Here is a 10339-nt window from a genome sequence, read left to right as displayed (position 1 = left end):
CATAAGGATCTGATTTTACTTCGGAGTCACGTGAGTGACTACGTGAAGAACCCGCTCAGCGCACATGCGCAGCATTAACGCCAGCAGTGCAACAGCGGCTGCAGCGGGAGTTAGGCGCTCCCGCTACAGAATGAAACGGCCGTCAGGTGAGTACCCTGAGGTCGGGTTTCTATTACAGGGGAGCCTTTTTCTGCTTGTGTTTTACAGGCAGAGAAAAAGGCTCTGGAACAAAACTGTCCCCCGTTCAAGGAGGAACGTTTTCCGTCGGGGAGGGGGGCAGCAACAGGCGGTAGGAGTGTCTACCCGGTGTTCCGCTATTCCCCGACACCGTGCCGAGCCCAGCCCGCTAGTACCTGAGCAGCGGGCTGGATGCATAGCCACCCGAAGAGGCATCCGGCAGGTGTTTTTCCCGATTTGGGACGGGACGTCTCTCCACCCGCACGAGGGGAGAGAGAGCCGCCTGAGCCGCTGGAGAGGCTCTCGGAGCAGGTGCCTGCGAGACGCGCTGCTTGAGGAGCGCTCTCGCTTCTACAAGGCACAAAAGCTCTAGAAGAACCTATCCCCCGCTCGACTCCAACGGAGGAGCGTTCCATTGCAGGGGGGGGGGCAGCAACAGGCGGTAGGAACAATTACAGGGCGCTCCGCTATCCCCATCACCGCGCCGAGCCCAGTCCCGCTAGTGCCTGAGCTGCGGGCTGGATGTTTAGCCATCCGAAGAGGCATCCGGTCGGTGGCTTCCGACTTGTCAGAGGGGACGTCTCTCCACCCGCATGGGAGAGAGACAGCCGCCTGAGCTGCTGGAGCGGCTCATGGAGCAGGAGCTCCTGCGAGACATGCTACGTGAGGGGCAGTCTCGCTGGAGGGTTCAGGCATACTCTCCACAGTGCCTAGGCACTGCCCATCGCTTCCTCCTTAGTGTGGTTAGCTTTGGGGTGACCAGTGGCTGGGCTGGTCATGAAGAGGGGTCACTGGCTGAACAACATCGGGAGTATGCTTGAGGTACAGGATCAGGAAGAGCTGCTGGGTGTGGCCGCTATGTGGCTCCACCACTAGCGAGATGGCTTTTCAGTCTCAACTGATGGCCAGCTTACTACCTGTTCTTTTCAAAAATCTCCAAGACAGGTAGTCATGAGGCGTTGGATTTCATCACGCTTCCCCTAAATTGCATTTACTCAAAGTGGCCACCATTATTGGAGGGTACATTGAGCATCGCTTTAAAAAAGCCAAAATATCAAAAAATGAATTTGATATCCCTGATGTCGGCTATCATTTTCGCATGCTCTTTCCAGAGGGTCACGGTAGTATGGCAAAACACCTGACCTACTGTTCGCAGTGCTCCGCAACTTCTCAGGAAGTTACAAAACCTGCCCTCAAAGAACGCCGACCTCACAACCACAGATCCTGCTGTCTGGCTGGACGAAGTGTCCAAAATATCGGCGAAAGAGGGCAGGGTCTGGAATGAGCACCACACGTAAACCAGTCAGCAGTACCTCTAACGCGTCCACCAGGAGGGTCCACCTCATGGTACTGGTGAAAGCTCGGGGCCTGCATGCCAATCCCGTAAGCCTTTCAGGCCAAGGCCCAGAGCAGGCCCCATGGAAAATGCGCCACCCCCCAACACCACCACCACGCCAGACAACGTGCAAGACTCGTTGGACCGGCAGGAAACAGAAGAATACCCATAACCATGGAGGTAGGTCGGTCTGGTTCCTACCAACGTATAGAAAATAGGGGCTTAATACTAACAGGGGGGAGATTACACCTGTTTTAAGAAGCACGGGAGTCTATCACAAGTGATCAGTATATACTCAATGGCTTTAGTGGATACAAAATACAATTCATACTAGAAAAATTGCCACCAGTTCAACATTTACCCCAGAGGGTATTTTCCCTCTCCGTTAAAGAAACGAGAGGGACAAGCTGTACTGGTGAGACTAATTACAAAGGGTATCATGGGAAACATGAACCCTTGGAATTCGTATCAAATATTCGTCACTAAACCCAAAAAGATGACGGATGTCGCATCATCATTGACTTAACTTCACTAAATATGGTTGTTAAGTATATACATTTCAAAATGGAAACGGTTGTTACTGCCAAACAACTAATTTCCAAAGGATACTTCATGGCAAGCATTGATCTTAAAGATGTTTACTATTTTAGTACCATTCACAAGAATCATCGCAGATACCTGAAATTTACCTGGATGGGGCAGCTATGGCAATTTAAAGCGTTACCCAATGGGAAAATAGGCAAGACCATGGACTTGACTATGTTAGCTGTATCAGCTACAAAGTTATTCGAAAAGAGCAAAGGTACAGGCACCAAAACGACATACAGGTCATTATGATCGTGTCATGAAGTCACCCACTGAAGCAATATCATAACTACAGTGGTGGGCAAAAAATGTTTGGCATAATTTCAACCTATTATCATCACTAACAAGTAGTAGATGGACTAACCCAGAATCATCATTACCACTTACACTGGGCATTAATTATCTACAGATGTTGGGTGACTTTTATGGTTTAAAAGCATATGCACAAATATGCATCACTTGCATGTACGGTTACAAATAGATAATACTACGGTGGTAGCCTACATTAACCATATGGGCGGCATAGAATCGGTATCATGCGACAAGTTGGTCAACACAATTTGGCAATGGTGTGTCGAAAGACATATTTGGCTATCAGTAACTTACCTGCCAGGTAGGCTAAATACAGTGGCAGACACCAGGTCACGTAAATTTAATGACAATGGATGTTAAACCCCAAATAATTTGCAAAAGTTATCATGCAATATGGCACGCCAGATATCGATTTATTTGCATCAAGGCTAAATCACCAGGTACCTATGCATGTCGCTTGGGAACCAGACCCTGAGGCAGCAGCGGTAGATGCGTTCGCGCTGGATTGGGGAAATTCTTCTTCTATGCATTTCCTCCCTTCTGCCTCATCAGTTGGGGACTACGCACAATACAAATGGACTCTGCTTCAGGTATTTTGATAGTACCCGACTGGCCTACACAGCCATGGTTCCCAAAACTCCATGACATGGTTGTTGAAACTCCGATGGTATCCCCAGTGACCCAGAGTTATTAACACCCAGTGTCGGGCACAAGCCACCCGTGCCATGAAAATCAAACTCCTGGGTTGCAGATTCTGCACAAACCACTTCTGAGACTGGGGTTATCAGAACAAACCATCGACACCATGTCAGCATCCCTTCGAACATCCACTAAAAAACAGCACTTGTCCAGCATCAAGAAATGGGAGAAGTACTGCTTGGATAAAGGGACCACCTACTCAACCGCTACAGTACCAACGTACTGGAGTTCCTGGCGAACCTTCACCACGATGAAGGACTCAGCTACAGAGTCATCAACACGGCTAGAAGTGCCATGCCTGTCTATTTAAAACCAGCTCCACGACCACAGGCCATGGGGTCCCACCCGCTGGTGGTCAAACTAATGAAGGGTATTTACAACTCTAACCCCCTAGACCAAGGTACACCCATACATGGGATGTCAGTGTGGTCCTGACATACCTCAGGGGATGGCCACCAGCCAGACCCCTTAACCTGGAACAATCTATGCTCAAAACACTCATGTTGATGGCACTTGTATCTGCACAGAGGGTCCAGTCACTACACCTATTGCGACTGGACAACATGATCACAGCTCCAGACCAGATCTGTCGTTATCCAGCGACTGATCAAACAGAGCAGACCAGGAACACCTAATCCAGTCGTGGAATTCCGGGCTTACCCACCAGAACCACGGTTATGTGCCATGACCCACCTACTATCCTACATAGACACAACCAAAATATTCGAGGGAGATGAAAAGCCTTGTGGGTCAGTCATAAAAAACCTTATGTTCGGGTGACGAGCCAAACCATTGAGAGATGGCTCAAGCAGGTGCTAAAAACTGCTGGGATAAACACTAACATGTACAAATTTTATTCCACCAGGGCAGCATCCACGTCGACGGCTAAAAGAATGGACATGCCTATATACCACATCTTGGCTACAGCAGGATGGTGGGGGGAAAGACCTTTCAGAAATTTTATAATAAGCCGTTGGCAAAACCTGTTTTATTTGCAGTAAAGATTTACGGACTGCAAATATTTAATTTAAGCCCAGGGGAGCAATTTAATTTCTTTGTTGTTATTGTTAAAAAATACCATTGTGTTTTTCTACAAACAGATTCATTGGTTGATTACGATAACACTTCCTCCCTCAAAAACTTCGGCAGTGAGTGAAATAAAACTGTTACACGGTTTGAAATCGCAGAGCTTTGAAGTCTTCACGTAGTCACTCACATGACTCCGAAGTAAAATAGTAAGATTAAACGAGAACTTACCAGTTTGAAGTTTGATCTGTATTTTATGAGGAGTTACGATGAGGGATTATGTGCCCTCTGCTCCCACCCTCATAATATGGGTGAAACTGATAACTGATGTCTCCTTTTCTTTACTATTTTACTTCAATAACTGTGTCTATCTGTGATTCCACACCGCCGCTTGGAAGTATGCCGCGCATGCGCGCTGAGCGGGTTCTTCACGTAATCCCTCATCGTAACTCCTCATAAAATACAGATCAAACTTCAAACTGGTAAGTTCTCGTTTAATCTTACTATTTTACTTCGGAGTCATGTGAGTGATTTCGTGAAGAAGCCCCGCCAGTCCGCATGCACGTCATTACGTCGTTCGCATAGCGAAGCACCAGACTGGCAGGCGGGTCGCTCCTGCCAGCGGTAAGTTTAAACCTACAGGTAAGTTTTTATTTCTTACCAAGTTATGTTTTTCTTGCAGGAACCTCTTCTTACAGAGGTTTCCTGCTGGATGCTGTAGCGGAGTCCGGACGAGCCGTGGGGAAACTGGCTTTGGGCTGTGAGGAGACTCCGGTCCAGGCCGTGGAACGCGGGTAGCCGGCGGATGTCGGGTTCGCTACTCCTGCCGCTGTCAAGGTGGTCAGCGGCTTCCAGACCGCTGTGGTTACCGTGGAGGGGTAAATCCTCGAGGAAGGCGGTATCACCAGGGTGCCGACTGAGAGCACCGTGGCTACTCCTGTGGGAAGGAAAAGCCATTAAAAAGTAAGGCCCGTGGACTCCAATGAGTCGGGCCAGGAGGATTCCCCGCGCACTAGAAGCAACGTCTGTGGACGTCTGGCAAAGATGGAGCACCTGTTGGAGCGGATGCTCGATCACGACAAACTCCAGGAGGAGCTTTATATCCGTGGGTTACCCCATGGGCCCGTGGCAGCAGCTTCTGTTCAAGGGCTGTATAGGGAAGATCTGCTCCATGAAGAGGAGCCTTATATCCACGGGTCTTCTTGGGGGCCCATGGCAGCAGCACCTGTAGAAGGGCTGCATAATGTCTCCCTCATGGAGGAGGTGAGCTTACCTGGGTAGTTTTTTTCTGACCCTGAGGTTGGAGGTATTGCTGAGCAGCATACCCCAAGGCATGAAAGCCAAGAACCAGGGGTGCCAGGCATGGCATCAAAATTCGCCATACCAACTGGGACTGGTGAGCCAATAAAAAGAATATTAGGGCTGTCTGGAAAGAGCTCCTGATGGAGAGGATGCTCCAGCACGATATGCTCCAGCAAGAGGAGCTTTATATCCGAGGGTCTCCTCGGGGGCCCGTGGCAGCAGCACCTGTTGAAGGGCTGTCTGGAAAAGGCTCCTAATGGAGAGGATGCTCCATCACGATATGCTCCAGCAAGAGGAGCTTTATGTCCGGGGGTCTCCTCGGGAGCCTCTGGCAGCAGCACCTATAGAAGGGCTGCATGATGTCTTCCTCTTGGAGGAGGTGAGCACAAGGAGTCAGTTTGGTTCTGACTCTGAGATCGGAGGTATAGCTGGTGAGCAAACCACGAGGCAGGAGCCTGTGGCAGCACCTGTTCAGGCCTGTCTACAAATCTCCCTCTCTGTGGAGGGGAGTGCGAGTGGTCAGTGTAACTGACTTCAAATTCTAAAGTATGTCTGTGGAACGTACTGGAACACATGCGTATGGATTCAAGGAAGTCCTCGCAAACTAAGGTGGCAGAATACCCGGAAGGGGCCAGAGTTCCCCTCATGCTATATGTGCCGGGAATGAACAACGCTATCAGGGGTGGCATTAAAGACCATCCGCCGAATCTTCTCTTCAGGTAAGACCTATTCAACAGGTAAAACCAGGATAAGGAAGCAAAAGCTGTCGGACCAATCAAGGTACCAATGACGAGCAAAGCTTCATAGTTGCGGCAACAACACACCCCATGCCTCCATGGGCAGTAAGCAGTTTACTGAAGTTGGTGGCAGCATGAAAGCTGGGCAGAGGTCTTCAATCCGAGACCCAAGTCGGGCTCAGGAAAAATATGGGCCCATCTACAAGTTTGTAATATTTACACTAGTTTTTGTACAAATAATAATGATAACATGTGCTTAGTTTATGTGTTGTATGAAAGTAGCATTCCCCTTGATAAGGATGGAAGGGGGCCTAATGGCCGTACAACACACAAATGGTTGTGGCATCTAACCATGGAAAAATGCACAATACTAGGGTTCCAAGCACAGAATTGGGCCAGATTTGTCTTTGCAGGCAAGCTCAGAATTATGTCCAGAGTTGTCTTTCGAGGCAGGCTCAGTATTATGGCCAGGATTGGCTTTCGGGACAAGCTCGGAAATTGGGCCAGAGTTGTTGCTCGAGCAGATATGGAATTCGCAGGCGTGGCCTGTTCAGTGTGAAAAAGATGCAGAATGTCGTTTAACTCGCATGTGCAGTATAACATTTTCAGAATAGGAAACTTTGCATCTGATTTCCTTAGGATGCTCCCATTTACAGAGATCACCGGAGATATTTGAAATGTATCTGGATAAAGTAATGAAACATTGCAAACTGGGTTAAGTTCAGTTCCCAGGTTATTTACCAGATTACTAAAACCGATGCTTGGACTGCTCAAAAACATTTGTTATGTCTTGTCTGGAGGATATTCTAATGCTGTATGTTGCTAAAATCAACTGTTTCAGCCTCAAACTATGTTTAAGCAAATTAAGGTGATACCAACTAGACTTGTTCATCATTGGGATTTACCTTTAACTATTAATTAGCCTGTGACTCCTCCCTGGGGTAAGAGATTGGAATGAATAGGAGCCATGAACAATCTTGGTGTGATAAAACAGCCTTCTATTCACCAAGTATAATTGGCAATATAGTGGCTGTGATTCAGCTGTGCAAGTGGGGGAACTTACATCGTGCAAAGTAGTAATCTCTCAAATGCCATGTAGGTCTTGTGACAGACCTTATGCTATTACCAGCTGAAGCTACCAAGGTCATTATGGTGGACGAACAGTATTCAGCATTGCCACAGTAATCTGGTCAGTGAAATTTCGGTTATTATAAACTGATGGGGCTCTAAGGTGGAAAATTATGAATACCATCTAGTTCAGAGGCGGAGGAGACTTGCATCAGTTAACAATTATTCAGTTATTGGTATGAACTACCTATAGACACTAGGTGCATTCTATAGGTTAAAGGGTTATTGAGTTAATATGCATAATCTGCATGCTCAACGTTAAGTTGATACAGTATGGTGGTGGCGTATGTTAGTCACATGGGTGCAATCAAGACAGAATCTCCTGTAATCATTTACCTAATCTAATTTTACGTTGGAGTATCATCACGTACAATCAATGACAACACAAAATGGGTGTTGGATCACAAAGCATTTAATGAAATTATGGCTCAATGGAACACCGAATCGATATGTTTGTTTCCAGGCTCATTTACCGGTTGCAAAACTATGTGGCATAACAGTGGCAAAAGATACATTCTCGCTACAAGGAGAAATAAGTTATGTTTGTCTCTCTTCATTTTGCCTCATTAGTCGGGTCTTGCAATAAAGTCAGCAACATCCCACTTTAGGTTGTCATTCTGTCTGACTGGCCTATGTAGCCATGTTCCCACTTTGTCGGGAATAATAGTACAACCTTTTACGGCTATTCTAAACATAAAACTTGTTGGTTCAGCCTGTGGCTCGGGAAACCAGCCTCTGCATGATAAAATCAATTTATTGACATAGATTCTGAGTAGACCGCTCCTGCGGCTCGGATTGTCAGACCGATCCATGTATGTGCTCGCTGCAAAGGTGCAGGGATAGCACCAAGAAAGGAAAGCATTACATTTCCTCTTCAGGAGATGGGAAGCGTTTGTTTAAATACTTATGTTACATCTAATACGGTACAGATAACTGACGTCTTGGAGTTCGTTTCAAATAGGTATTTGACAATAAATTAAGTTATAGGACCATTAACTGTGCCCAACGTGTCTTCCCATCATATTTGCTGCAGCAAAAGGGACCCACTCTGTCAGGTTTCACCCTCTGATACACAGTTATAAAGGATATCTTTCACACAAGTTTTCCCAGGACAAGCACAGGGCAGTATGGGATATTGATGTGGTAGTAACACTATTTCACCAGGGGGCTCCAGCTACATCCTTAGCTTTGGCTCGGCTCTCATAAGGTAGTTATCCTCATGGCACTGGTCTCAGCGCAATGGGTTCAGTCACTACATATTGTGACTGGACAGGATGGTTACATCTGCAAATAATATTATATTTTAATGTTTAGTTAAGCAGAGCAGTCGTGAGGTCTCAAACTAGTTTCATGGCATACCCCATGGACTTTTGGTCGTGTATGGTCACACATATACAACAATACGTCAAGGTCACGAAGAGCCTTAGAGGCTCTGAACTAGCAATGTTTGTTAATTACAAAAAGTTTATAAAAAGGTATAGGTTTAGGCCATCTCCAGGTAGTTAAAACGGGGTTTGGCTCATGCAGGAGTAGATACAGATATTTTTCGAGTCTCACTCAACCAGGGCTGCTACATCATCAGCAGCAAAGGCTATGTACGTTCCGCTGGACCACATCCTGGCGACTGCAGGATGGTTGAATGAACAAACTTTCTGAACATTTCATAATAACCTATTGCCAGACCAGGGGTATTTGCCAACTCTATTTTAGGTTCAGTGGTCAGTTTACTCCCGGATGAGAGGAGTTACTATTATTTATTCATTATGAATGTTTCCCTCATCTGTCAATGAAGCAGTTGTGGTTGTGTAGACTCGTTTCTCACGGCATGAAATCACAGAGCTTTGAAATCTTCACGGAAACACTGACGTGACTCCGAAGTAAAATAGTAAGATTAAACAAGAACTTACCAGTTTGAAATTTGATCTTTATTTTATGAGGAGTTACGATGAGCGATTACGTGCCCACCGCTCCCTACCCTCTCTCATAAAGATCACTCGGTAGTTCTAGTCTTCTCTAAGTCTTACTATGTTACTTCGACTGCTGTTATCTGTGATTTCACACCGCTGCTTTGAAGATTGACGTGCATGCGGACTGGCAGGGCTTCTTCACGTAATCGCTCATCGTAACTCCTCATAAAATAAAGATCAAACTTCAAACTGGTTGGTTCTTGTTTAATCTTACTATTATATGTTATGAGCGAAAAAATAAATAAATGAATTATGCGTCTTCCTCGGCAAGAGAAGACAAAATTTCCATCCGTATGGTCAATAGAGGAAACGATGGTTATCCAAGTGGAAACAGAGACATCTCACAAAGGATGAGTAGTCTGCCCAAGAACAAGAGGGGTATATTTCTAATATTTTCTCAAGGTTGCAGAAAAGTGGAGCATGCCAAATCCGGTTAGGATTTGGCTAGTCTGATCATGTGTTTGGTTAACCAGTTTAAGATTGATTATTGTCTTTCAGCAATTTAGCTGATTCAGAGGATTAAGGCCTCAATCGATCTTGAAGATGCATACTTTTCCATATCTATACATAAGAGGCACAGATATATCTGGTGTTTGATGACAAAGCCAGTGGTGGAAAGTTTAGGCTCTACCTAGGGGTTGTCGTCAGGCCTAGGCTATTTACAAGATTCTAAAGCGAATGCTGCCCTACTCGGATCAAAAGGGCATTGTGTCATGGAGTTTATAGACATGCTTTTGTAGCTGATAAGACTCAGAGGTTTTATCAGTAGATACCTCTTACGATATTACGGATGAGGTGACATGAATTTTTATAGTGCCAATTTAGCCTACTCATTCAGGGTGTTCTTTGTAAAAGGCGGCTGAAAGAAGCTCCTATTTACTCTTAGTCAGTTCAGCCTATTTCTCGTGCAGCTAGCTCTGCACGGTTGTATGGGAAGTTTGTGAAGAGGACACGTGAGCTACATTTAAACATAAGTAGCAGAGGTTTGTGTTTCTTTCAGTTTGGGCTTAGAGAAGCGATTATGTTATAGCACAATTGACACTGCTTGTGCTGCTTTGTCATTCTCTCTA

At 46.1% G+C, this 10339-nt stretch overlaps 1 pseudogene; it reads left to right on the top strand.

Annotated features, from left to right (window-relative positions):
• Nucleotides 1–6439: 6439 nt before the first annotated feature.
• LOC116972632 lies at nucleotides 6440–6581 on the top strand (annotated as a pseudogene).
• Nucleotides 6582–10339: the final 3758 nt, after the last annotated feature.

The sequence above is a fragment of the Amblyraja radiata genome, chromosome 4, assembly GCF_010909765.2.
Source record: "Amblyraja radiata isolate CabotCenter1 chromosome 4, sAmbRad1.1.pri, whole genome shotgun sequence".
In the NCBI taxonomy this organism is placed as follows: Eukaryota; Metazoa; Chordata; class Chondrichthyes; order Rajiformes; family Rajidae; genus Amblyraja; species Amblyraja radiata.
This window is presented reverse-complemented; position numbering and strand designations above follow the sequence as displayed.